Here is a 26,555-nt window from a genome sequence, read left to right on the forward strand (position 1 = left end):
CACGAAACAAGAGTGGGATCTGGGCATGATTGTATCTGATATTCTTAAGGTGGCCAAACAAGTGGATAAGATGAAGACAAAAGCCAGAAGGATACGAGGCTGCTGCTCCACAGGTGAAACTAGTACAGGAACAAGCAGAGGTAAAGTGCTGTATTGTCTCAAAAGGGATGCTCATGACAGGTCCCCAAACTCTGAGAGCAGGCTGAGGTCAATGGGAGCTCTCTCCATGCTGCTGTTGTTGTTGCCTTGTGCAGAGTGCCACATCATCTGAGAAGCTGATACGTCACCACAAACTCAACGTCATCCAGGGCCCGCACATCCCATGTTTCTTCCTCATGCTCCAACATAGCTTTGCTCTTCTCGTGGAACAGTGGCAAATGCACCGACCATCTTGCTGAATTCTCCAGGTTATTAACAGAAATATCCAAAAAACCTGCAAAAGCCTCCATTCCTTGTTCGGGTGCCAAATTTGGATAACATCTGGGATTCAGAGAAGTTTTTAAATGGATTCACTCACAGGTGCACATATTAAATGTCTCTTCATGTGTTCTTGAAATTTGGAGAGCAACAGTTAACATGGTAGCCAGCTCGCTCACCAAAACAGAACTTGCACACCAACTGGTGCTCCAAAAAAAGAATTTTTCTTTATTTACAGATAGTGTTGCCAACTGACTCCAGTATCGGTCGGGCTGATCCAGTCCTGGCTTTGCCCCATTGCATACACAAGCAGATGATGGGGATCTGTAACAGGCATATTACTTATATCTGGCAGTAAAAAAGGTACAGTGAAATTATATATAGGAATGAGATGCCATATATCTAGCTTTGAATACAACTCCATTGAGAACCTGTGCATTATCGTATTCATGAGCAGCAAAGTGACTGCCATTTTGATAAATATCTTGAGAGTGTACAAACCAGTGGCCCAACAATATATATGTGCAAGAGTGACTGGCTGCTGGCATAATTTATTACTCTGTCATGAGTTCTGCATTCCCAATAAATAAGAAAGGAATGGCAATCAATTTTCAGCTATCATACCCCATTTCACATCAGGGCATGCCAAATCTTTAGCAAAGTAATGAGTTATGCCAGAGCTAATCGTTGTCCAACTGTGAATCTCCCTTCCCCACACACAGGGCTCCCATTCATGCCATTCAACTGGAGCAACATTCAAAATATCACGAAAACAGAGTTAGATTTAAACTGAGGAGAAAGGTTTAGGAGAAGGCAAGTGAGAGCTACTGTTATTAGCAAGATCGTTTTGAAATACGTCCAAGGATGGTTTAGGTTGTTTTTTCCCCCCCAAGAGAAGCTTTTTTTAAAAAAAGGGGAATGACCAGGATCATCATATGTCCTAAGCAGAATCTGGTGCTCAGGAAAAGGCGTTGAGTTAATAGCATTGATGAGCAAAGCAGATAGTGCTGTATTGCTGTTCGCAGCTGTCTGGCAGGCTTTGTAAAAGCTATTTGCCTCGTCTCCATTCTTTTTGGTGTAAAAGAATCTCACTGAGCAGCCAAAAATATACATTCAACTGCTACTACTTCTTACCATTTCTATAGTGCTACTGGATGTGCAGCACTGCGCAGATATGTGCAGTTGATTCTGTTGATCTTACGTTCACGAGTCACACAAATTCCCAATAAACAGCAAAGTACATACTCTATAGTATAAGAAACAGTTGTGCAAAGTTTGGCTCAGATATAGAACTAAAAACATTATTTACATTTATTCAATGATAGTGGCTCTTTATGAGAAACAAATACATTTTTTTCATATAAAGATTCCAGGATGACAACCAGGAAATCAGAAGTAAGAACACGATTCTTTTCCTGTATTAGAAAACAGAAACCATTAATGCAAATAAATACAGTGTGGTGTGTTTTTTTTCAGTCAGAGCTATGATGCATGTCATTCACCAGTACACAAAGGGAAAGAGGCTACAGAATTAGCAAAACCAGAGAAAAAGCTCTTTAAAGAATGAGGCCAGCAAACAAGGAAAGATGTCTGAGAGAAGCACAAATACAGTGGGGAAACGCAGGGAACTGCTTCAGAAACTGCATGCAATTCAAAACTGGACACAGCAGTGGTTAAGGAGAGGTGAATTCAAGCCTACAGATGAGAGCTTGATGATTGCAGCACAGGATAGTGGACTATGGACAAGATGGTTCATAGCCAGCTTAGAAAAGAATGGTAACATGGACAAATGCAGATTCTGGGGAACAGGACTGGAAATGTTACACACCTCATTGCTGGAGGTGAAGGGCTGAATATAGGAAGGCACAACAACCAGCATGGATTATTCATTGGAATCTGTGTACAATTAACATCAATGTGAAGAAAAGCCACTGGGAGCACAGCCCTACTAGAATAGAAGAGAATAAAGAAGTTCTGATGACCTGGGAAATTCCCATTCCAAGTGACAGGAAGAATGATGATAGAAAACCAGATATTGTGGTGAAGGAGAAAAGCACAAGAATGGCACTGTTGATAGAGGGGTCAGTAACCTGCAACTATTCTGTGGATCATATGGAAAAAGCAAAAATCCTTAAGTACCAAGAGATGCAATCAGAGACCATGAAAATGTGTCAGAACAATACAGAAATAGTCCCAATTATATTGGCTGCCGCTGTCCTGATTAAGAATAATTTCCAAGCACACCTTGATATGTTGCCTATAAAGATTATATCCTATGAATTCCAGAAAGAGGCTCTCTGACACAATGAAAGTTCAAAGAAGGACACTGAAAGTAAACTTGAGGGACTGAGATAATTCCTAACATAAGCTGGCTCATGAATGAGGTTCATTCCTGTCAAGGTATGAACAAAACAAACCCATTTGAAGAAACCATTTAAATAATCTGAATTTAAGGGTTGCCAACTGGCTCCAGATTTTCAGAACAGGTTAATGTCCTGGTTTTACCCCACTGCATGCAGGGAATTATATTTCTGCTTTCTCAGTATTGCTAGTCGTTAGAAAAGCAAGGCAACAAATCCCAGCATGCAATAGGGTAAAACCAGGACTGGAACGACCTGTCCTGAAAATCTGGAGCCAGTTGGCAACCCTATCTGAATGTGATAAAGTTTTGGTCAGAAAAGCCTCCTCCAACTGCATAAAATGAACCACAGGAATGAGAAACAATTTAAATATTGTGAGTGTGATAAATGCTTCAATGCAAGGAGCAAACTGCGATGCCATGGAACGAATCATATGAAACCAAAACCTGATAAAGTAATGGCTAAGTAGAAGTGAACATATACCTAAAGACGTGAGATTAAAAACTGCAGCACAGGACAGATGATTGCAGACAAGTTGGTTCACAGCAAGCTTAGAAAAAAATCTGGTAAAACAGGCAAATGTACATTTTGTAAAACAGAACTAGAAACTATTATACATCTCACTGCTGGCGGTGATGTGCTGATATCAGAAAACCTGTATACAGAAAGTAATCAAAAGGTAGCATGGCTCAGTCACTGGATCTTATGTAAACACTATAACGTATCAGAAAAATGTGGATCACAACCCTTACAGAATTGCAGAGAATGAAGAAACTGTGTTAAGACCATACACCTTCTTTTAAAATTAAATCTCCAACTCCAATCGCATTCTTCAGCTACTGAGGAAAAAGCTGAAAGGCCACCTATTTCCAATAGCTATTTCCTGATTATTTTAATTTGTAGTAGGGATGTGCATTCATTTGAAATGAAATTGAAATAATGTGCTGAATGAGCCTGTTTGAATTTTGCTTCAAACAAACCATTTTTTTTTTCTGATAATGAAATACTTGTGAATTTTTTGTTTCTGGAAAATAGTGCACCCGATTAGCAAATATGGTGCATTATTTCCAAAATGGGCCTCTGCTGGGGCCAGGCTTTAGCTTGCTGAAACTTGGGACTAGGCCCAGGCCTGATGGGGGGCTTGACCAATGATGGAACCATCACTGAGGCTCAGACTGAGACCCTATGCCCTGGAGGTCTTTGGTGGTGTTCAGAGGCTGCCCATCAGAGGGAGGAAGTATTCTGTCAGGGTCCAAACCTGTGGCCCTGGGAGTTTTAGGCTGTAAACTTGCCACAGAGCTACAGAGGCTACTGGCTGACTAGGGAATCCATATATTTTCACCCTCCAATCTAGGGAGAGTTAGACACTCCTCTGTAGAAGTCCGATTGGAGAGGCACTGGGTAGCCTCATATTGACACATACATAGTAGTCCCAAAAGTTACAGTTTGCTAATTTAACAACCTTTGTGGCATTGCAGAAGTCCTATTCATCCAGCCTCTGATCCCAACCCTGTTTCGGTGTTCCTGCCTCACTATCTATTGCCAGTGTTCCTGCCCTGCTACCTTGTTGCTGTGCTTCTGTCCTGGTATCCAGGCCTGGTATTCCTGCTCCACACTTTTCTCCTGGCTCCTGTCCAGCCTCTGGGCAACAGCATCATGCCTCAGGCCTAGCCTCTCTAGGTATGCACTTTCCATTGAAGGTGGCCGATAGCCGAGCCCTAATATCCCTGACAGCACCCAGGGCTGGCGACTCCGTTTTCAAAATGGTGCCGGGTGGCTTCAGATACCCTTTCGCTTCGTCACATGACAAGGAGAAAGGGGCACCCAAGGCTGGCCAACACCATTTTGAAAATGGAGTTCACCAACCCCAGATGCCTATGGAACACTGTGCCCCTCACTACTATACCACCAGGGTTAATAGTAAATGGATCATTTACAATTTACCAGACTTCATTCACAATCTATTTTTTTTTTTCATATTTTAACCACATAATTCTGAGGCTGAGGGGTGGGAGAGGAGATCTTAATTGAGCCCCTATAACATGGGCTGACAAGTTGAGCGAGATGCTGAGAAGCATGGGATTTAAGCAAAGAAAAGCTGACCCATATCTTTATTCTAGACATAAAAATGGATGTACCCTCTGGAATATGTGGAGCACCCTCTGGAATATGTGGAGCAACACCCCCACCGTGCCGAGGTGGGGGTGTTGCTCCAGGGCTGAAGATGGTGACCCTAGGATGTGAGGCCACCATCATGTGGCTTTTCTTTGGTGCTGCCTTGCTGCAGTATTTTTCCACATGGCATTTTACTGCTGGGAAAAATAATGCAGCTTAGTAAATAAAAAGAGACCCTTAAGTTTGTACCTGAAACAATGAAGGGTGAGAGACTTGACCAAGGTCTCAAGGAGTGTCAGTGGGAGTGGCACGACCTGAACCCGGGTTCTCAGCTCGCTGCTCTAATCACTAGGTTACTCCTCCTCGGCATACTGCTTGAGTGTACTACGCTCAAGCATTTTAGTGCATGCTAAAACATTTCAGTGCATGCTGTTCTTAAAATCGAATTGAAAAAATAGCACATGTTAAAAAACATGAAATTATATACTTTACAAAGCAAAACAAAATAAATTAAATGCAAAAAGAAACCAAAAAAATGAACATTTTTGCATGACAAGGTGCATGTGTACTTGAAAGCTCACACAGATCAAGGCAATTAAACAAAAAAAACCCCAAGGTATCTGCATACCTGGAATTTGAAAATTCATTTGTATTTGAAGATTTAGTCATTCCAGTAGTGGCACACGTTAAAGAGTCCCAGGAATTTGGATACTAACCTACAATTGTCTGCACATATTAAATCTGTGATAAAATCTAGCTGTTTCCAACTTCTCTCAGTTAGACCACTGAAGGCCTTGTTGTTAGATAAGGAGGAATTTAGATCTATTGCCAACATTGGATTATTCTAATGTTGCATTGATGGGGGTTACCTAAAATATTATTTCAGCTCTGCTGGTATTACAAAACTCAGCCACTCATTTGATATCCGGATTTGGCCAAAAGGAGCACATTTTGCAGGTGCTCAAGGATCTGCACTGATTCCCTGTGGAAGAATAGATTAAATATAAGAGAGCTTTATTAAAATATAGGTTGCTCAGAGTGGATTCCTTATCTTGGGTTAAGCAGACGTTGCATGTATACAAACCAATACGAGCTTTGAGATCTTCTCAAATTGGTTTTTTGGATATTCTTTTTGTTCAGGCAATTACAGTGGCCGAATCTTGGGAAAGCATTGCGGAGGAAGCTTTGACTAGTCAAGTGTACAAAAACTTTTAAGAAACTTCTGAAGACTTTTTTTTATTTCAGCATGCATTTCCTGACTGCTAAGTTTTATCTGGATTTGGCAAGAACGAAGGTTTAGCACTATGGAGGTGACACATGGCACTGTTAATAGGTAATTTTAGAGATTTTATTGTTTTTATGGTTTTGTCAAGTTTTGTGATTTTATGTAATTTTATAAGCCTTTTTATTTTGAGCTGCCTAGAGCTGTGTATAGGCAGCCTATAAATAGGAGTAAACAAATAAATAAAGACATAAAATTGGGTTATTGTGCAGATAAATACACATGTGCATTTGGAAAAATACAATGGGAGTGCAAAGTTAGGCGTGTTAGCAGCATATTGTCTATGGGCATACATTTTGGAAATGTAAAGTATATGCATACACATAACATAGATCCACAAAATGCCCCCAGAACACCTCTTTATTAGACAAACAAGTTTGTATATGTTATAAAAGTATATGCATACTTTCAGGCTGCCGATATTTATTTATTTATTTATTTAATTAAAGACTTTTATATACCGGTATTAGTGGGGGACATCATACCGGTTTACATTCGAACATTTAAACTTAGAAGGTACATATTAACAGGGATATGGAACTGGGAGGGGATAACAAGGTACAGAGAGGAAATATAGATTAAACCAAAAACAGAACATCAAAAATTCCTTACCATAAGGCATGTATCATCACAATGTGAGGGGCATATGGGCTGACTGAGTGGGGGATTGTCTATTCTGGAAAGGCTCCTTAAATCTAGTCTGGGTAAGCTCGTTTAAATAGCCAAGTTTTTAGTTACTTTTTAAATTTAACCATGCTTGATTCAAGTCGCAAGTTAGGGGGCAGGGAGTTCCAGAGGGCGGGGCCAGCAATTGAAAAGGCACGGTCACGTGTGGAGGAGAGATGGGCTATTTTCAGTGAAGGTACAAGTAGGGTGCCTTTGTTGGCAGTTCTGGTGGGTCGGGTGGAGAGGGGAGAGTTGAAAGGGATGTCTAGCCAGTTGGAGTTGTGGGCATGAATAGATTTGTGTATTATGGTCAAAGTGGAGGGGGCAAGGATGTTAGAGTTGATAAAGATCAGGTCCAGAGTGTGACCCGCTTTGTGTGTGGGGGATGCTATGATTTGCTGGAAACCTATGGCGTGGAGGGACTGAATGAAGGTTTCGCATGATGAAGAGAGGGGTAAGGAGTCTACATGGAGATTAAAGTCTCTCAGACTCATGCGCGCTGACCATATTTTAAAAAACAGGCATCTCGAAAGTTTTCAAAAAGGAAGGGCATGGGTGCGGTCTGAGTGGGGCGTGGGCATTTTGGGGCGTGAACCTGCGATGTGCGCATAAATGCTTATGCAATCCAGCAGGCGCCAAGGTCCCTGCTGCGTAACTTTACTTCTGCTATGGATGCCACGTAAGTTAAAAAGAAAAGAAAACTGCGAGGCTTCAAGTGTTGGGGACTAACTGGGGGAAGTGAAAGCCATCAAATCAGGAAGGGTTGGAGAACCTCTCTCTTAACTGGGCAAACTGGGGATGAACTGGTTAAAACTAGGAATGGCGTCAGTGCGTGCCCCTTTTAGAACATCCAATTTACGTGGTAGAAGTGGGATTTGAGCACATATGCGTGCGCCCACTTAAAATTTGGCACACGTGCACATGGCCAGGCTATTTTGTGACCTGCATGCATATGTGCATGTATGTTATAAAATGGCTGCATGCCGATGTATGTGTGCAAATGTGGGAATGCATGCCGTTTTGAAAGTTACCGTCCTTGTCTTTGAAAATTTACCCCATGGGCTTATGCAGCAATCCAATACATTCCCAATAAGTATACTATGTATATATATTTTATAGCCTGGTTATAGATGGATGTATTTTTAGCACTTCTCTCAGGGTATAAGTGTACCTGGCTGCCAAGAGACAAGGCTGCACAGAAGACCCTCCAACACACACAGAGTCTTGTAAGTGTAAGCGAATGGGGTGGGGTTGCGAGTCTGGAAGAGGATAAGTGCTGTGCTTCCCAAGTGCACTGTCCCCTTCACATTCCCTATTCTGTGTCACAGATCACTACTGGCAAGAATCACCACACACAGGGAAACCAGTGAACTATGATTTACTAGTGAACAAATATTAGAAGAAGAAACATTAGATGGTGAAAATATAATGTGATGATTAAACCATATAATATAATACATTCATGACTTCCAAAAGAGTACAGAGATGGCAAGTCTCTATACAGTATAACAGGTATATGACAATATTCTATTACACAGATCTATGTCATTACTCTAGAATGGTAAAAATATACGTAGTACTGCAGGCACCTTGCATCTGTAGCAACCTATGAACCCTGTTCCCACCCGAGTACTCAGGAACTAATGTCCCAAGGTATGCACACCACTCTTCAGGCCCTTGACGACTGGATTAATCCAGATAGGAAAGACAGTCCAATGGTTGCTTTGCAGTGTAAGGTGGCGCACTCCCTATCTGTCCCCTCTTTCCCTCTGTTGAGGTGGGTAGCTGCCCAAAGCATTCGGTCCCAGGAAGCCAGGGTTTATGCTGCCTACTCTGCACAGAAGGGTCGACTTGTAACTGGATGCACGAAGGACGGGGGTCCAAGCCATCACCAACATTTCCCTGTATTTTCCATTCAGGGTCAGTAGGAGGGGTTTTTTTTTTTTCTATTTTTGATTCCGCCCAGTGTGATAATCCCACCTTTTGAGGGGTATGGCCATCTGGGGTATGTATTTCCCAGGAGCGTGCTCAGAACCTCAGTGGGAAGGAGGAGCTGGGAGTAGTTAGGAGGAAGCTGCAGATCCCCTCAGGATCTCAAGCAAGTAGGAGTTGGATCTTTTTATATCCCCCCCCCCCCCCAGGATTCCAACTATTTTGAAAAACTTGGATCCCCTCAGGATCTTAAGGAAGGAGAATGGAGTTTGGGACTTTCACAGGGTCCAAAGGAAGAATGGTGATGAGCACTTTTTGGCTGGGCCTTCTGCACATTACATTGGTAATTTTGACATTCAAGGAAGTTTTGGAAAAAAGATGTTTTGGACTTTGAATTGAAACATTCCAAAGAGAAGGGAATACTCCTGGGATCCCAGAGGACTGGGGCAAGGATCTTGTTGCCTGAAGCAAGGGTAAGAAGAATTTGATATTTTTTGTTACAAGGACTCAAAGGGCTCAGCCCCCACTGAGACAGGTTTCCAGTTAAAGAAAGTTTAAAACTTAGACCAATTGAATTTGGATGTTCTTGTACGTGGAGACAGTTGTCCTGCAGGTTTTGTGATTGGGGATTTTCTTCTATTTGGTGATTGACTTTATGCTGGAATCCAATTCCAGTTTTCCCACATTGCAAGGGGAGCAGTTTTTCTGCATGGATAATGGTGCAAGAGAAGTGAGAAGGGAAATAACACCTGAGATGGACAAATTAACAATCATCTTCATTGCTAATACATTTTTAATGCTATTCTTGATTTTTGTTATTGTGGCCTGGATTATCCTTTTCAAGTTTCAGTAAAGACTATTTTATTTGAACCCCATTCTTTCCTGATTTTCCTACCCTTGTTAGTGGTTGAACTGTAAGGCTGGACATTGGTGTGAATTCATTTATTACCCTTGTTGCTATTATTGCCTTCATTGCTCCTTCTCTGGACTCTTTGGCACGTGTTTGAGGTCCTCTACCTCCAGTGTGAGCATTGAGAATGAAGAGTGGATAGACATGCCAGGGGCCCCAGAAGATTATTCAATCTGGACTGAACCTAGATCTGTACCACCGCTTAGTGACTATTAAGGCACCAAACTCTGGGTGTGGATGAGGGTACACAAGTATAATCAATAAATCTGCACTCCACACAGGCAGGTCATCTTAGCCATTAAAAATATAGGGGAATGAGAAAGAGAATGAAAAATAACCTCCCCCTTGTAGTGAAGGGTGCTTTGTTCCTTGGATGTGAAACTGAGGGTTTACTTAGCTTTAGTCCTGTAGCCTGCAGATCACTCCAGCTAGCCTGAGGGCTGGGGATTTGCTGTGAAAGTCTTCCCTCTCAGGCTGAAGTCTCTCTTCTATTTTTCATCCTTGGCTCTGGCCTCTCTCGCTTCTCTTCAGCTCTCTCACATGTCTCAACAAACCTGCCAACTCCTTTCTCCTCAGTAAGATCTTTCTCCCAACGGTCCACAGCGTTCCACCCAGCCAGGGAGCGAGGCAAATTTTTTCTGGCTGCACATTGGCTGAACTCTTCAAAATGTTGCTTCTTGCGTAGGGCCGGCACAACCATTAGGCGAGACTAGGCACTCGCCTAGGGCGGCGTCAGTAGGCAGGGTGCCGCCGAGGTGCACGAGGGCATCACTTTCAAAATGCGAAAGAAGGGACGACAGCAGTCCTGGAGCACTCGCTAGGTTTCTGCGACAAGAGAGAGAGACCATAATTGTATATATCTACCACTGTCAGAGGGCACATTCAACAGGATGGATTGGGGGGGGGGGGGTTACTTACATTGGTCTGCCTAGGGCGCTACAGACCCTTGCACTGGCCCTGTTCTTGAGTCAGCGAATCAGAACTCTGATTTGCTGACATCAGAGGTCATGTGACCTCTGATGTCAGCTTCAATATGTCAGCCTGAATGAGGCGGGAAGGGGGAATCTCTTGTAATTCCTGGTGCTGATGAGATACCAGATGTGGCAGTAACAAGTCTTTAGTTTCACTCAGACAGTTCCCTTCAGTTTACTGTATCCTTTGCTTACAGCAGGGGACTGCCAGCAGATTGTGAGCACATTCCTTTATCAAACCCCTGAGGCTCAGTGTAGCACTCCATTAGCAATCATTGCCCATGCACTGCCCAGTCCACCAATATAAGCTCATAGAGCAGGGACCTGAATTATAGTACCCTGCCACATATTAATTTCAGTAAAAGTAAAGCCAGCGTTTTACAGTTCAGAGAAGCAACATTCAGGATATACCCTCTGTATATTATAGTGTTACACATCTGGGGTCTTCTCCCCTGCCTGCCCTTGAGGCCGTGGGTTTGGTGGCAATGTGAACAAAAGGAGAGCTCACACAGGAAGAGTCCAGTACACTATTATGCATATGCACTTTAATAACAGTAGTGCTGCAGGCAGATTCTGTTTATTCATGGTCTATTGGGCTCACTGTTCCCCAGATAACAGGTGTTTTATGTCTTTGTGTTGCACCCCTACTGTCCTGGGGATGCTTGCTCGGTCCAGATAATAGTGGCTGCTGCACAGCACATTGGCTGACTTATGGCACATGGGCACTGGGAGGCACGGTTGGGTTGGATATCATCAGCCCTGTCTGGGTACCCTTTCTGATCCTGTTACTGGCTGGGTCTCCCAGCCTCTTCATCAGGGTGTTGCCTCCCTAGCAGAGGTTTCCATCCTTAGGTGGAGGGACCTCTTCTCTCCAGCCCCAATCACCTTCCTATAAAGAGTTTCAGGCTTTCCTGGCTCTAACTAGCACTGACAGTTCCTGTTTCAAAATACATAACAAATTTACAATACAGCAACTTTACTGATCACACTCACATTTCTATTTCTTTCTCTCTCGGCTCCTCGGGTCCTTTCACCCCACGCCCTACCCGCAGGCCCGCCTGTCTTTCAGTTGGCTGCCTCCCTTATCCTATGCCTGCATACACCCCCAGGCAGGGAGCTAGGGACTTCGCTCTGTGCTCGCAGCATGGGACGCAACTGGAAGGAGGGTGGGGGTGGGAGGGGGAGACAGAACAGCACAGCAGTTGCAGTAGCAGCGGCAGTGACTGCAAAGTGGCAGGGGCATGAGGCATAAAATGGCCATATGGTGAAAAAGTAGTCTATAAAAAAAAATGACAATAATATTGTAAATATATGATCTTTCAGTATCTTCCATGCTGTGCTTGTTCCTTACAATTGCCAACTCTTATAATTTTTTAGGTTTATATTTGGAAAAAATGATCGAGTTAGTAGCAAAGGAAAAGATCCCAGTATTCACAGTACCATGAAGTTACCTACAAGAACTTCTCATTTCTGTTCTTTCTGAAAAACTAAAGGGTCTTCACTAGATTTATTTCCATGGAGGAACACCATCAAACACTCCTGGAGTTCCATGCATGCTTTAGAGAGGTTTCTGAGGGGAATGTTCAAACTGTAGTGAGCTGGGTTTTGAGCCAGACGTTGACAATATTGAGAAGGTCAAGTCTGGCATAATCTGGAAAATGCTAACCAATATGTCTCATGCCAAGGTGTATTTATGGACCTTTACCCTCTGCCCACTTGGACAAAAGGGGTCACTTTTCAAAGGGTTTTGGCTCCTAATTCTTACGCCCAGTTACAAAGCAGTCATAATGAATTTAATACACTTTTAACACCAAAATTGGTGCTCAATGTGCATTAAAAACACACAAATAAAAAATGCACTGAAGTGCAGGAAGATGAATTCTATCTCAAGGTCCTGTGGCTAAACGTATAGGGGTGGATTTTAAAAGCCCCATGCGTGCCAAATCAGGGAGATATGTGTGTATCTTGGGCCGGCGTGCAGCGTGCATATTTTAAGAAGCGTCCATGGACGTGCGTATCTCCTGGTATGTGCCCAAAAGAAAAGGTCCAAAAAGGGGGTGGGGCATGGTCTGTGCGGGTCATGGTCTGGGCAGGGCATGGGCGTTCCGGGAATTTAAATGGAAACTAGCGCATAAGTATGGGTTCCCTATGGTGAAACTTTACTTCTGCTATAGATGGCGTGAAAGTTATAAAACACAAAAAAGCTAGGCTAGAAAGTGGGGGCTTTAAGGGTTGGGGCAGGTAGGGTAAAAGAGGTTAGCTAGCTGGGGGGGGGGGGGGGTTAGGAAGTCCTGTCCTGTAACTGAGCAAAGTGGGAATGACCCGGTTTAACTAATTGCGTCGGTGCGGGTGTATATTAAAATCCCACCTACTTACGTAGTAGAAGCGGCACATGCACGCATCCATATAAAATGGCGCGCACGTTTACGTGCGTCCAGCTGATTTTATAAGATAAGATGGCTGTGTCCATGGGTGCTGGTTGGCATATGCGCGTTCATGTACACCCGCTTGGCTGTTTTGAAGTTATCGTCCCTGTGTCATATCTTGAACATCATGTGGCAGACCCTTCTGGTCTGACCACTAGATGCCACTATCCCTCTCGTTAGAACACACTTAGAAAGGGGGCCATCATTAAGTCCCTCCCACCTGCAGATTCTGATTGGATGACTCAGTGCCTCTTAGCCCAGACATTTTAAGACACCGTGGTTTTAAGTTAGAGAGAAGTCAGAGAGCAAAATATTTTTTTTTCCACACTCTGGTGAGGCCTCCCAGTCTCACCCAAAAGAGTTTCGTTAAGAAGTGACTCCTCCCAGTGCACTCCCTGCCTGAGGGTCCTTCTCCTGTTTTACAGAGAGATCAATTTTAAGCCTGATACCCCTTTGGGGCCAACGGGCTCTCTTCAGGGGACCAAAGACCTGTGAGCCTGCTCTACTCACTTGACAAGCACCAGTGATGGAAACTGCTGCCAGAGACAGGGAGGGCAGAGAAAATATCCATTTTAAATTTTGAGTTAAGTGGGGAGGGTTTGGATCCCCCTTCCCCATTGGGATGGCAGTGCTGAGAAAAAGCCTGATCCCTTGATTTTTCCACAAGAAAAATCCCAGAAATAACAGCGAAGGAAAAGGAACAACTGAGTCAAAAGAAGGAAGAGCAAGAGGAAGAGACTCCATCCGGATCTGTGCACATCAGGAAACCAGGACAGGCTGGGTGTCTAAGGGGAAGAAGAGGTCTAAAGGTAGGATTTTTGCAATGCAAGTGGGACCCTTTCCCTAGGAATCCTTCAGCCGCTGGGAGAGATATGCGCATTGAAAAACACCTTGGGCTCTACCCATATGTCTGTAACAAAGGACACCTACCTACTCAAAAGACATTCCTGTACCATCAGTCAGATGTAATCTCACACTTCTGCATTATGGTCTTTATTTTGCCTTAAACTACCAGAATCAGAAAATTATTATTTAAAACCCAGTTCCTGGTCCTGCCTGTTCTTTTGCGGCATCTCCCTCCTGGGGATGTCACCACTACAAAAATATACAAGGGACACACTAAAGTTCTTTCACACTGTCTGGGCCATAGAAAATAATACTCCCCCCCCCCCCCCCCCAGAGATCAAGAGTCAAGCCGGGAAGGAGTCAGCTCGCCAGAGCAGCCCCTGATGTGATAAATGTGTTTGTGTGCCCTTGGGACTAAACAGCCCGGGTAAGGGTTACAATCACATTCATCTTTCAGCCATAATACATACTGGTTGCTGCATCCTTTCACTAGCATACACACTAAAAAGTCCATACCTGATCTAAAATAGGTGCTACTTTTAGACCATAGTGTGAACACATTAATTAGCTGGTTGAAGAAAGCATGTTATGAGATTTCTGATGTACCCTCTAACACCTAAATTGCCTGTGACAATCCTTCATTTGGATGTGCGTACGCACTATCGTTGGACCCTAATTTAATGTGCATGCTAGGGTCTTAGTCCATGGCAAGCTATTTTTTGAGCTTGTTCAATAGCTTTAACTTGCACACTCAGCTAGTGCATGAGCCCCAGTGTCATGAATGCCAACACAAAACACCATATTCTTTTAGCCTGGACTTTATTACTATCAATGGGTTCAAGTCACCTAAGCAGATTTTGGCCACTGGAAGATGCACAGGGAAGTAATCAGGTTTTGCTCAGTAGTAAGAGTCTCAGAGGGAGCTATTTGTCACAAAATCGATATTCATCACTGCCTGAGAAAAGATATTTGGAGCACATGAGCAGAGACATCATCATGCATGCAAGCTCCCTTAAATGCCCTTCTCTGTTAACTTTTTTCCAAATATTTATTAGGATTCCTTTGTTGTTAAAAAAAAAAACCAGAACAATTTTCAGGAAAAGTACAGTAGACTAGAGAAACTTGAGATTTATTTTCTTTTGTTCACAGTCTGAATTAAGATATTGTTCTATATGCTTCAAAGCCCATTAAGCCGCTGAAATAAAGGAAAAGAAACCTGAAACCTGTAGAGGGAATACTAATTAGATTAAATGCTAATTTTTTTTTTTGTTTCTAAAATGGACAGAATCACAGCTGGTCTTTTGCTAGTGACTTCCTTAAACTAGAGGTAAAGGTGGGTAATTATAGCAGGCTCCACTTACTGTGTATGTGATAAGTAAAATGGAGCTCTCCCTGGGGGTAATAAGTGATTTATTTTCATGAGTTGGAATGACCGCTTCATTGGCTCATAGTTTTAATTCACTCTGGAAGCTACAAGAAAATAAATCATGTCAAATACACTGGGGACAAATATGCATGCAGTCTGAAGATATTCCATACATAGAGTACACACATTATTATACACCTATACACATCTGCATTACATAGATATACAACAGAATTCTAACACTGGACTGAAAGGGACCTCCAGTGGTCTTATTCATTCTCCTGTCCCCAGGCGGGATCCCCTGTGTCTAAATTATCCTGGAAAGTCAAATATCAACTGGCATTGTGGTAGGGGTGGAGTTAGGCAGACTAGATGGACCTTGAGACATCTTATTCTATGTTTCTAGACAGATTTTTTAATTTATCCTGGTCCTTAAAACATCCACTGCTGGAAATTATACTACCTCCTGAAGTGCTTAGCTGCCATTATACTTAGAATGTCCTTCCTAATTTCCTAATTGTAAGGGTAGTTAGGCACTGAAACAATTTATCCAAGGCAGTTGGTGGAACATGAATGCATATATTAAGGATAAAGTGCAGAATGGATATATACACAAAAACACATTTATCTGGATATGTTCTATCTGGGTAAGCACAATTTCCCCTATACTTCAACCTAAAACATGAGAACAGGTCTGTAGTATACTGAGGAGATGTTGTGACCATCGGTTTGCGACGGTTTCACCCCGCCTTGCGGCTCTTCCTGCTCACCTTGGACTACTGGCTGCTGCGGCGTTTGTCTGCCATCCTCTCCGGCGTCCCTGGATCGACTTTGGTGCTGCTTCCCACCATGCTCCTCCAAGGTACCATAGGGCATGTGCATGCACGCCACCTTCATCTTTATTTCCTTGTTGGCTCAGTCCTCAGGGGCGTCCCCCTGAGATGACGTCACGCTGCCCGGATATTTAAGCCTACTACTTTTGCTAGCTAATCGAGTTAGCAACCCGGAACTCTATGGATGGGATTCGCTCTCCGTACCGAAGCTACTCTGCCACTCCAGCGATATCTGGAACTCTTATTGCTAACAGGGTACCCGCTCCTCGGGGGCCTCTTCTGCTTCTTTCAGGTGCTATCAGGAAACCGGTACTCACTCCTTGAGGGCCCATGTTCCCTGAGTCGCTGCCTGCATCTACAACCCTTTCTACTTGGAAGACTTTACTAACAGTTTCCATCTGTGAGTACAACTACCATCTGTTCCACAGTACTGCTTCACTGGAACCAGGTACTCGCTCCTCAAGGGCCTGCCCTCTGTTCCAGTGCCAGACCTCTTGTCTAGTGGAATCGCTGTGTGAGTACAATACCACTGAGTCTCTCTACTCTAAGGGATTAGGTACTCGCTCCTCAAGGGCCTGCCCTCTGTTCCAGTGCCAGACCTCTCGTCTAGTGGAATCGCTGTGTGAGTACAATACCACTGAGTCTCCCTGCTCTAAGGGATCTGGTACTCGCTCCTCGAGTGCCTGCTCTCCCTGTCTCAGAGCTTCTCCTATTCTACCTGGGACTCTGTATGTTTCTCACTGTGTGCTCATAACTCTCAGTCTCTTTCCACTACAGCACAGCCAAGCAGAGGATTCGCTGTTCCAGCGTTCTGTGTGAGACGTGCTCAGCCGGGCTCAACATCTACTACTCACTACTGCCACCTCTGGTGGTTTCCAAAACTGTTTAAATAAAGATTCAAATCAGTGTTTGTGTGTCCAGAGTCTAGCCTGACACCGTGGTCTCTCACAGGACTGCCCCCGTGAGCATGGTCAGCTGCCACAGTGTCCAAGGATCCACCCAAACATCAATAACCATAACAGGAGAGAAATACATTCACATATATTTAAATCATTTCTGTCTCTTTTTAAGATGTACTAATAAATTCCCCCCTCTCTATCTACTAGATAAGGGAGCCCTGTCCGACGTGCCGCAAATGCGCAGTAGAGAGCAGCTCTACCGCGCATGCGCGGGTGAGCACGTCGGTCAGAGCGGAGCGTGCCTGAAAAAAATGGCGCTGGGAGGAGCAGTAGCGGCGGTGGTGGCAGCGAGGAGCAGTAGCGGCGGCGGCGAGGAGCAGTAGCAGCGGCGCGCGCGAGGGATGGACCACCCCCCCGGAGATCTTCCGTCTGGGCCATCCGAGGGAAGGGGTTGTGGATGAGCTGAAAGCGGAGGGGATTGAAAGAGGGGAAGTGACTGAGGGGAGGGGGAGGGGAGTGACTGGGGGGGAAGTTGAGAGGAAGGGAGACTAGAGGAGGGAGGTGAAAGGGACTAGAGGGGGGAGGTGAGAGGGAGAATAGAGGTGGAAGGGAGAATGAGGGGGGAAGGAGAATGAGGGGGAGGGAGTGGGAAGGAGAATGAGTGGGAAGGAAATGGACCAAAAATTTTTTTTTAAATGTAGCCCGTTCTTACTGGCTTAATGGCTAGTATATAAGAACATAAGAACATAAGAAAATGCCATACTGGGTCAGACCAAGGGTCCATCAAGCCCAGCATCCTGTTTCCAACAGTGGCCAATCCAGGCCATAAGAACCTGGCAAGTACCCAATATATATATATATATATATATATATAAAGGTGAATTTTAAAAGCTTGATGTGTGCATCATATAGGTGATGTGTTGCGCTCAGGGGTGGACCCTTGTCCTGGAGCAGTGGAGAACCGCTCCCTGGTAGGGATCAGGAAGCACCTGCCCCCAGGGGGTGGAGCACTGGAGGAGACAGAGGCTAGGATGAGCTTCACATCTGGAAGCCCGAGGGCATGCGTCCAGGCTATTTTATAACATGTGTGCATATATGTGCTCATCTTATAAAATATCTGCGTCCCTGGGTGCAGGCCGACCATCGTGTGCACAGGTGCATCCGCACGCCACTTTGAAAGTTATCATCACACAGTATATACCGGTATATATATTTTTTTTAGAAATAAGGGAGGAATGTTTAATATGATATTTTCTGTTAAGAAATAGGTCCAGACAAATAGCTTCCTGTATCTGAGAGCACAATTAATAGTTCAGTTAATTATGTGTGCTTACATGTTAATACTATGAATGTTCCATTGTAAGCAGCAAAGAACCATGAATACAGCAGCATATAAATACTAAAAATAAATAGATAGAATGTTGATTTCAAGGATGCAAGTAGTGGTCAGAAGCAATACTGATTGAAGAGTATTTGGATATGACACTCTTTAGTTAAAAAATAATTAAAAATCAATCAGCCAGCAAATAAATAAGTTAAGTGCAGATGTGGTTATGGCTGTGTTGATTAATTTGCTGTATCCAAATTTAACACTAATTGCAGGTTATGAGAATGTTTGGTCCTTCAGAGTCCTAAAAGGTGAATAAATTGTTTGGTTTTGTTATAAAATTGTGTCCTTTTAGATATTTGTCACTGTCTTCCCAGTGCACAATACTACCAAGTCTCATTTTATTACTAAAAAATGGTTTTGTGACTGCACTTGAAAAACTGCTGTGATCCTAAGAGCCCCCTAAAGAGAATCCAGCTTTACCCTCACCTTGATGGGTTCTCCCATAAGGATCAACCTGAAGAACAGCCAGGATTCCAAGCTCCAGAGATGACTCAGCATGTTGTTGGTTTTTTTGTGGGGGACCTATGGGTCATGGAGTATTCAAAGTTCACCGGAAACCCATTTTTGTTATCCTGTGTTTAGAAGCAAAGTGCCTATTTGCAGGAAACAAAACCTTGCTTTTCTGCCTCTAATCAGCTACTTATCTCATCCAAGAAAGAAGTAGGACATGCACGCATTTCCTAATTTTGGCGCATGCCAAGCTTTTAAAATTCACTAAGGGGCAGATTTTAAAAGGTGTGCGCGTTCATGTGCACGCAGTTCCCGGCATGTGCACATGGATGTGTGGATTTTATAACATGTGCACGCATGTTATAAAATCTGTGGGCCGCACATACATATGTACCAGATTTTATAATCCACACACACATGTGCGGGCGGCACACACGGGGGGGGGGGTGAACATTTTATCAAATTACACGTGGCGATGCAATCGGGCCTCCCTCAGTTCCCTACCCCCTTGCCTAACCTTCCTTCCCCTTTCCCCTCTCTACCCCGACCCCTACCCCTTCCCTAACTTAAAGAATTAAAAAATTTTTTTTACTTACTGCTCCGTTGGAGCAGAAGCAACTTGCGCAGCTGCCGGCACACACTTCCCCACAACAGTGGCTAATGGCCTCCGTCGCACCCCGCCCCCCTCCCCACCCAGACCCCGCCCCTTTTCCAGGGCTCAGCACTTGTGCACGTATCAGCAGTTACACACGTGGCCAGGCCCTTTTGAAAATGCGCGCGGTGTTTGCAGGGTCTGGCTACAGACGCAAATGCTGATTTTTATGTGTGCAGCTGTTATAAAATTAGCCCTTAAGTGTTCTTAGCATGTCCTAAAATGATTGTGTGTGCAAAAATTCAGAAACAAAATGATAATCCTTCAAAAAAGAATAGTAAAAGCAAAACAAAATAAAACAAAAGTTTTTCCCATTCACATCCTTACCCTCTTCCCTCCACTAAGGTTCTTTGAGCATCATATTCAGCCACTGCACAGTTTTGCTAGTTAGCCAATTATATATACATACTACAGTACTTGAATGTAATCTGCTTTTAAGTGCTAAAAAGTGGAATATAAATCAAATAAACTAGTGCTGTATATTCAGCGCAACCGTGCCACTAAATATACCCATCCATCTTAAAGTTATCTGGTTATGTATAACCGGCTAAATTTAGGACAGCCTTTTGGCTTGACCAGAGCTGGCTGGATAAATCAGCCAGCTAATTCTGAATATCAAATTAGTCGGTCCAATCCAGCCAATCCTCATCCTTGACTTGTCCAGCTAAAAACTTAGCTAGCTAAGCCATTTAGGCATCTAAGTGGTGCCCTCTGTGCTGGATATTCAGTGACTTTTTGATTATCAGGATCATTCTGTCTAACCTGTGCAGGCTTGAATTTTGCTGCTGTTTTGGTTCTTATCACCTCTGCTAGAAGTCTTGGTGAAAAAGTATTTATGCTGGCCCAGTAAAACATTTTCACAATCTGTAAAAATTCTGTTTTCTCCAGTACGAATATGGCTACCAGTTCGCTATGCTAGCAACACATAAGTGTTGCTAGCATAGCGAACTGGGCGGCCGGGACACGCAAGTGTTGCGTGTCCCGGCCGCCCTAGGTCCACGCCCAGGCCTGCTCACCTCGCTCACGCTCCAGCAGGGACCAGTTCGACCTCTCCCGCTGTAGGCAATGAAAACGAGTAGATGGATCGGAGTAAAAGGAGTTTTTATTCAAGCATGCCCTAATAAAAACTCCTTTTACTCCGATCCATCTACTCATTTTCATTGCCTACAGCCACCTTGGATCGGCTACCGGTTTGTTTTCTTCGACCTCTCCCGCTGCCACAACCAGTCACCTGCGTCCGCGACGCCATGCGGCGGCGTCCCCAGGCCCTTCTGCCTCCCAGCTCTCCTCACGACGGGGCTCGGCATCCTCCTCGGCGTCGGGTCTGCCCCTAGGCGCGCGCAGACCACCAGGCCCTTTAAAGGGCCAGGGGCGTGAAACCGCTCCGCGATGCACAATGATGACATCACCTAGCTCTAGTATTTAAGCGAGGGCCCGCTCCTTAGTCCCTCGCCTTGGCAATCGGGTCATCACCTCTGTGTGAGCTAGTTTGCCATTCTCGTTCCTGTGCTTGTTCCAGTGTTCCTTGTTCCTGTGCTTGTTCCTGTGTTCCTTGTTCCTGCGCTTGTTCCAGTGTTCCTGTGTTCCTTGTTCCTGTGCCTGTTCCAGTGTTCCTGCCTTGCTCCTGTGTTCCCATGGTCCTTCCTGTGCTCCAGCGTCTGTTCCTGAATTCCTTCATTCCTGAATCCTGTTTCTCATCTTGCTACTCAGGTAGTACCTTCTTGGACTGATACCCGGTATTGACCTTAGCCTGCCTTTGACCACGCTTGGAGTGATCCTTGGAACTGACCTCTGCTCGTCTTTGACCATGTTCAGACTGATACCTGGAACTGACCCTCACTTTGGCTGACCATTCTTGGACGGATACCCTGGCTCTGACCCTTGCGCTCCATTCGGACACTCTCTTCGCTCCTCCCGTGATCACCAGGCCTGCCTGCTTTGACACCACCCACGGTCTTCTTCAAGCTGGACCACTAGGCGCTGCCTATCCTACCCGGAGGACCTTCAGTTCCTGTCTTGTTCCAATGGTCTCCGGTACTCTCGGTTCCGGTCTAGCTCGTCTGTTTACTGACAACCGCGCACCTCTTCTCTTGGTGGGCACACCTCTCCGTCATCTCTTCGGGAGATGCCAGAGGCCCACCTAAGCCCAGACAGTCCAGGAATCCAAGGGCTCAACCCGCGGAGCCCCCAAACCATTATTGTTGAAGTTCCTGCCAGCCTCTGTCTCCTTGTGTGCTCCGCCTCCTGGCGGCAGGCGCCCTCTGGGATCCCTCAGAGGGCCAGACCAATCCTGCGGCAGGCCAAGGGTTCACCTCCAGTGCAACAATAAGGTGGTGTTCTGTAGACATAAAACTGAAATTTTTACCAAGGTTAATATCGTGTGTTAGATGAACAGCTCTCAATGGTTAAAACTGGCAGAGGAGAAACATTGAGTTAACTCTAGGTGCTGTTTTATTTAATCAACATTACTCAGGCCATAAATGCCTAATGACATCCTTGTTAATATATTAAACATACTTAGATTTTTAATTAAAACTTAATTAGGCAACAGTAGTTGCAGCATGTGTATTATATATCAAATAGTTGCTAAAAATTCCAGGATGATATTTAAAAAAAATGTGTTGTTTGATGCCAATCCCAGTAATAATTCCGTTAAATGCCAATTATAACTTGACATTTAGAACTTGAGAAAGATGATGAGGTTACCTGATGCTTCTGCCTCCATTACAGGACCAGGCAGATGTATTTTCATCAGAAGATTCTCATAATGTTATTTTGCACCTAGATGCTCAATAAATTCTATGTTAATTTAATTCTTTTAACATGATATCCTTAACCAATAAGCCTTGATGCTTTTGCTGCAACTGCAACACTGCTCCCCGCTTCAATGGAAGGGGGAAAGGGGAATTGGATTTAGATAACAGCCAATGAGGGCCCCGAAGTTTATAGTCTGGGGAACTGATAAGCATGAGGGTAACCTGCATGGAGCAGCGATTACTACCCTTAACAGAAGGCATGGGATTATTACCCTTAACCAATAAGCCTTGATGCTTTTGATGCAACTGCAACATCGCCCAGAGAGCGACGGCAGCGGTCACTGGGGAGGAAAAGGAATTGGATTCCCAACACAGGCCCTGACTTTTATGGTCTGGGGTACTGATACACAGACATAAGGGAAAAAGCACAGGACTGTCTCTACAGCCAAGTCCATAAGCAAAGCACATCAAGCAACACTGAGTTTTCAAGAAGGCTCATCACCTAGTACAAATGTTGCTAGTGGTAAATTTTTTATGGATTATCATAAGACTTGGAGATAACTACACCGAGAGGCAATTGCTACCCTTAAGAGAAACATGGGGGTAACCTACACAGCAGATACTACTACAAGAAGTTTGTTGGGAAGACTGGATGGACCATTTGGTCCTTTTCTGCCATCATTACTATGTTACTATGATAATGGTCTACCTTTCTAAGAGCTTTGTGCTAAAATTGCTATGTTACTCCTCTTGTCTTCTAAAAAATGGAAGAGTTGCCCAAACTTCTATCCAGGACATCAAGATGACAGATCAAGTTTGCTTCTATGCTCATGGGACACTCCCCCCCCCCTCCCTGCAATAATTCAGAATCTTATGAAAAAGGGATTACATTCAACATAAACAGATGACAGTTTCAGGACCTGCAAATTCTCTAAAACCATTTGAAAAGGACCAAAAAGAGGGATACAGACAGTAACTTTTAAACAGGTACACATGTGCGGATGTTCGTCAATCTGTGTCCAGAGATGTGTCCATTTTATAACATATGCGTATATATGCGTGCATGTTATAAAATAGGCTGGGCGTGGATACATATGCGTGTAATTTTAAATGAATGTGTGCATGTGGAATAACATTGTTGAGGCTGACGGCTGAGAATGTGGACCCTTTGCCCGAGGAGGAGTTGGCGCTACCTGAGAGGGTGAACCCCCGCAGGTCCCTACCGTCGGGAGCCGAGGCCGAGCTGACGCAGGGGCCGGTTGGAGCTTCACCAATACCAGCCCCGTTCCCCGTGGGTTGAGCCTTTGGGTGCGTAGGGCCGGCTGGTCTTAGGTGGGCCTCTGCGAAGACGATGGATTCACAGTCGGAAGGGTCGGGTGAAGTCAATCCAGGATCAGACGCCAGAGAGTCGTTGATAGTCAATCCGAGGTCGAGGCCAGAAGAATCACCATAAGCCAGTCCGAGGTCGAAGCCAGAAGAATCAACGTAAGCCAGTTTGAGGTCGAAGCCAGAAGATCTGTCCATCGGGACCAAGGATGGGAGCTGGAGCAGGAACAGGGCTCGGAAGGCAGGAACAAGGCTCAAGACACTCACGCAGCTCAGAAGACTCCACAAGTGAAGCAGACTCATTGACAAGTCGTAGGATGTCCAGGGAAGCCTCCTTAAGTATCCGGTGAAGCCTGACATCAGCTGGGGGCCGGGCCAGGATTTCCCACCGTGGCCCCTTTAAGAGGCGGAGCCTCGCCACGCGCGCGAGCTAGGGAAGGCCCGGGGAGATCGGGGCCGGCGGCGTCCCAGCTCCTCCTGCGCGCAGGAAGGCCCGGAGAGCGATGGCAGCGGTCTGCCGCCATGGCACGGCGCTGGGGAGGCCCAAGCGACTGGACCGCAAGTGAGTCACGGGCCCTGCGGCCCATTAGTGCTGGCGTCGCTAACAAACATTTAATCCACATATTCCCACATGAATGCTTAGATCTCAGAATAAAGGCCTACTTGAAATCCCAACCATAAGAGATTCTTATCTCTCTCAAACTAGAGACAGAGCAATATCAATTGCTGGCCCAAAGCTTTGGAATGCTATGCCAGAGATTCTTAAAGCAACAACAGACATTAAGAAATTTAAAAAACTGAAAACTTGCCTATTCGAATGTGCCTACTATCTGACTTGTACATCCAACTTGCCCTTGACTTTGATGACCAAAATATGTACTGAACTTTACCCCCTTACTCTCACCCCTCCCTATAATCTAGTTCATCCATTCCCTAGAATCCGATGACCAAATATGTCCCGAACCTTACCCCCTACTCTCAACTCTTCCCATATTCTGGTCATATTTGCACTGTATGTATCTATCTCTATAGTAATCCCCTAGTTCTAGATTGTTTTCCCTGTTTATCACTGGTGTGTTTGCCTACCTCTGTAACTCACCTTCTGTGAGTGTCAAACCTGAACACCATTATGAACTAGTGATTCTCACATGGAATGACGGTATATAAAACACTCAAACAAAATAAATAAATGTGTGTCAAATCCTGCATCTACCACGTAAGTGGGGGGATTTTATAAGGGACATGCACCGACGTTATTTGCCATTTTCCCAGTTCTTACCCACTTCACCCAGTTTAGGAAGGGACTTGTAACTCCCCCACCCCCTAATTTAATATCCTCTCTTCCTCCTGTTAGCCCTGAGCCTTAAACCCTCCCTGACTTGCCTACATTTTTTTGTTATAAAAGTTACACCTCATCCATACGCGGCACGGGGATCTCGGCGCACGTAAGGACGCACAAGTATTTACGAGCACATTTCTTGGCCAGGTCCCAATATGCCCATGCTCCGCCCCTTTTCAGAAACTTTTTACTTGTGTGCACAGCGAGAGATAAATGTGTCATGGGGATCCTTTTAAAATCCACTTGGCCTACACTGGCCCGACTGTGCATGTATCTCCTGGTTTTGGCACGTGCAGGGATTTTAAAATTCTCCTAAAAGCTTTTAGAGATGAATTAGGCCACCTGTTCACATTTTCATTCTATTTTCCAACACATAGAAAATTCAATAACTTAAGTTAATAGGTGCTGTGAGATAATGCCTTGTAGCGTAGAAAAGTTATTCCTTGAAGTTTGTGTGGGAGGAACTACTCAGCTTTGTCTTTATATGCATATGGCCCAGATTGTGCAGAATAGCTTTCTTGGACAATAAGCGACATGTTGCATCTCATAGCTCCTCAAACTTATATTTTAACATTAAACAAGTTCTCCTCTAAAAGGTTTTAAAAGATATCAGCAAGTATTGATTTATCTCAAGCAGTACATTAGCATAAAAAGTGATCTTTTGAGCTGAATAAAATTTAAAAACAAGGGGCTGGCTCAAAAACCCAGTTAAGTGCTATATACTGCCATGCAGAGGGTCCAGGGTTCAACTTCCAGGTCAGATCTTCCGCACCTTGGTTCAGCTGGGGCTCTGGATGCTGTGGCAGCAGCGTTCAGAGCTCCTTGGGGGAGGGAGGTGGGGGAGCTCAGTCATTATGCAATGGTGACACCTAGTGGCTAGATTTTGAACCTATTATTACAGGGTTCTAGAAGAAGCCTGGATTCATGGTCCTCAGCTGATGACTGGGGTATGTGAGTTGGGAGGGAGATAAACAATCCCTGGCTAGTTGCAAATGCTCATGGCACCGAAACTCAGTCCTGGTTCAGACTGAGCTGGAAGCCCAAAGGAGCAGGAGGAAACTACCAGCCCCCCCTTCCCAGCAGCAACCCCTACCCTCATAAAAAACAAGAAGAGTATCTGAGAAAGGATACATGGTATTAGAGTGCTGCATAATTTATTAGGCTAAATTAGGCTCAAAACTGTTCATTTATAAAGTGTTGCTTTATTATGTGTTATTTATGAAATATACAAAATGTAACTCTGTGGGGAGCACAGCATCTAATATAATTCCAGTATACTATAGTTTACCAGGGAAGTGCTCATTAAGAAGCTATTAGGCAAGCTAATAATGACCTCTATGTAATTCAGCATAAAACAGTATGGTATTTCCCACAGGCATGTTAAGAAGGACTTCTGGGGCTCATCAAACACTTTTATTCTGCATAAACTATAATGCATGCCCCATGCTATTTGGTGATGTTTAAAGTTGGAGTTTAGTAGCTGCGCTATCACTACAGTGGTCCAGTCGCACATAGTCACGCCCTACACCATTGCCTTGTCACAGGTCAGGCAGTGTGTTCTAGGATTTCTCCCAGCAGGAGTAGGGCCAGACTCTGGGGCAAGTTCGGAGTATGTCTTC

General features: G+C 44.5%; 1 long non-coding RNA gene across 1 annotated transcript in view; it reads right to left on the reverse strand.

Annotated features, from left to right (window-relative positions):
- Positions 1–7,890: 7,890 nt before the first annotated feature.
- The window catches only part of LOC115092764, a 135,252-nt gene continuing 116,587 nt past the window's right edge, over positions 7,891–26,555 (reverse strand). Inside the window, exon 3 of the long non-coding RNA XR_003857072.1 lies at positions 7,891–10,507. This is a non-coding gene — a long non-coding RNA (uncharacterized LOC115092764). The remainder of the gene's footprint in view (positions 10,508–26,555) is intronic.

Source organism: Rhinatrema bivittatum, chromosome 5 (assembly GCF_901001135.1).
Source record: "Rhinatrema bivittatum chromosome 5, aRhiBiv1.1, whole genome shotgun sequence".
Lineage (NCBI taxonomy): Eukaryota > Metazoa > Chordata > Amphibia > Gymnophiona > Rhinatrematidae > Rhinatrema > Rhinatrema bivittatum.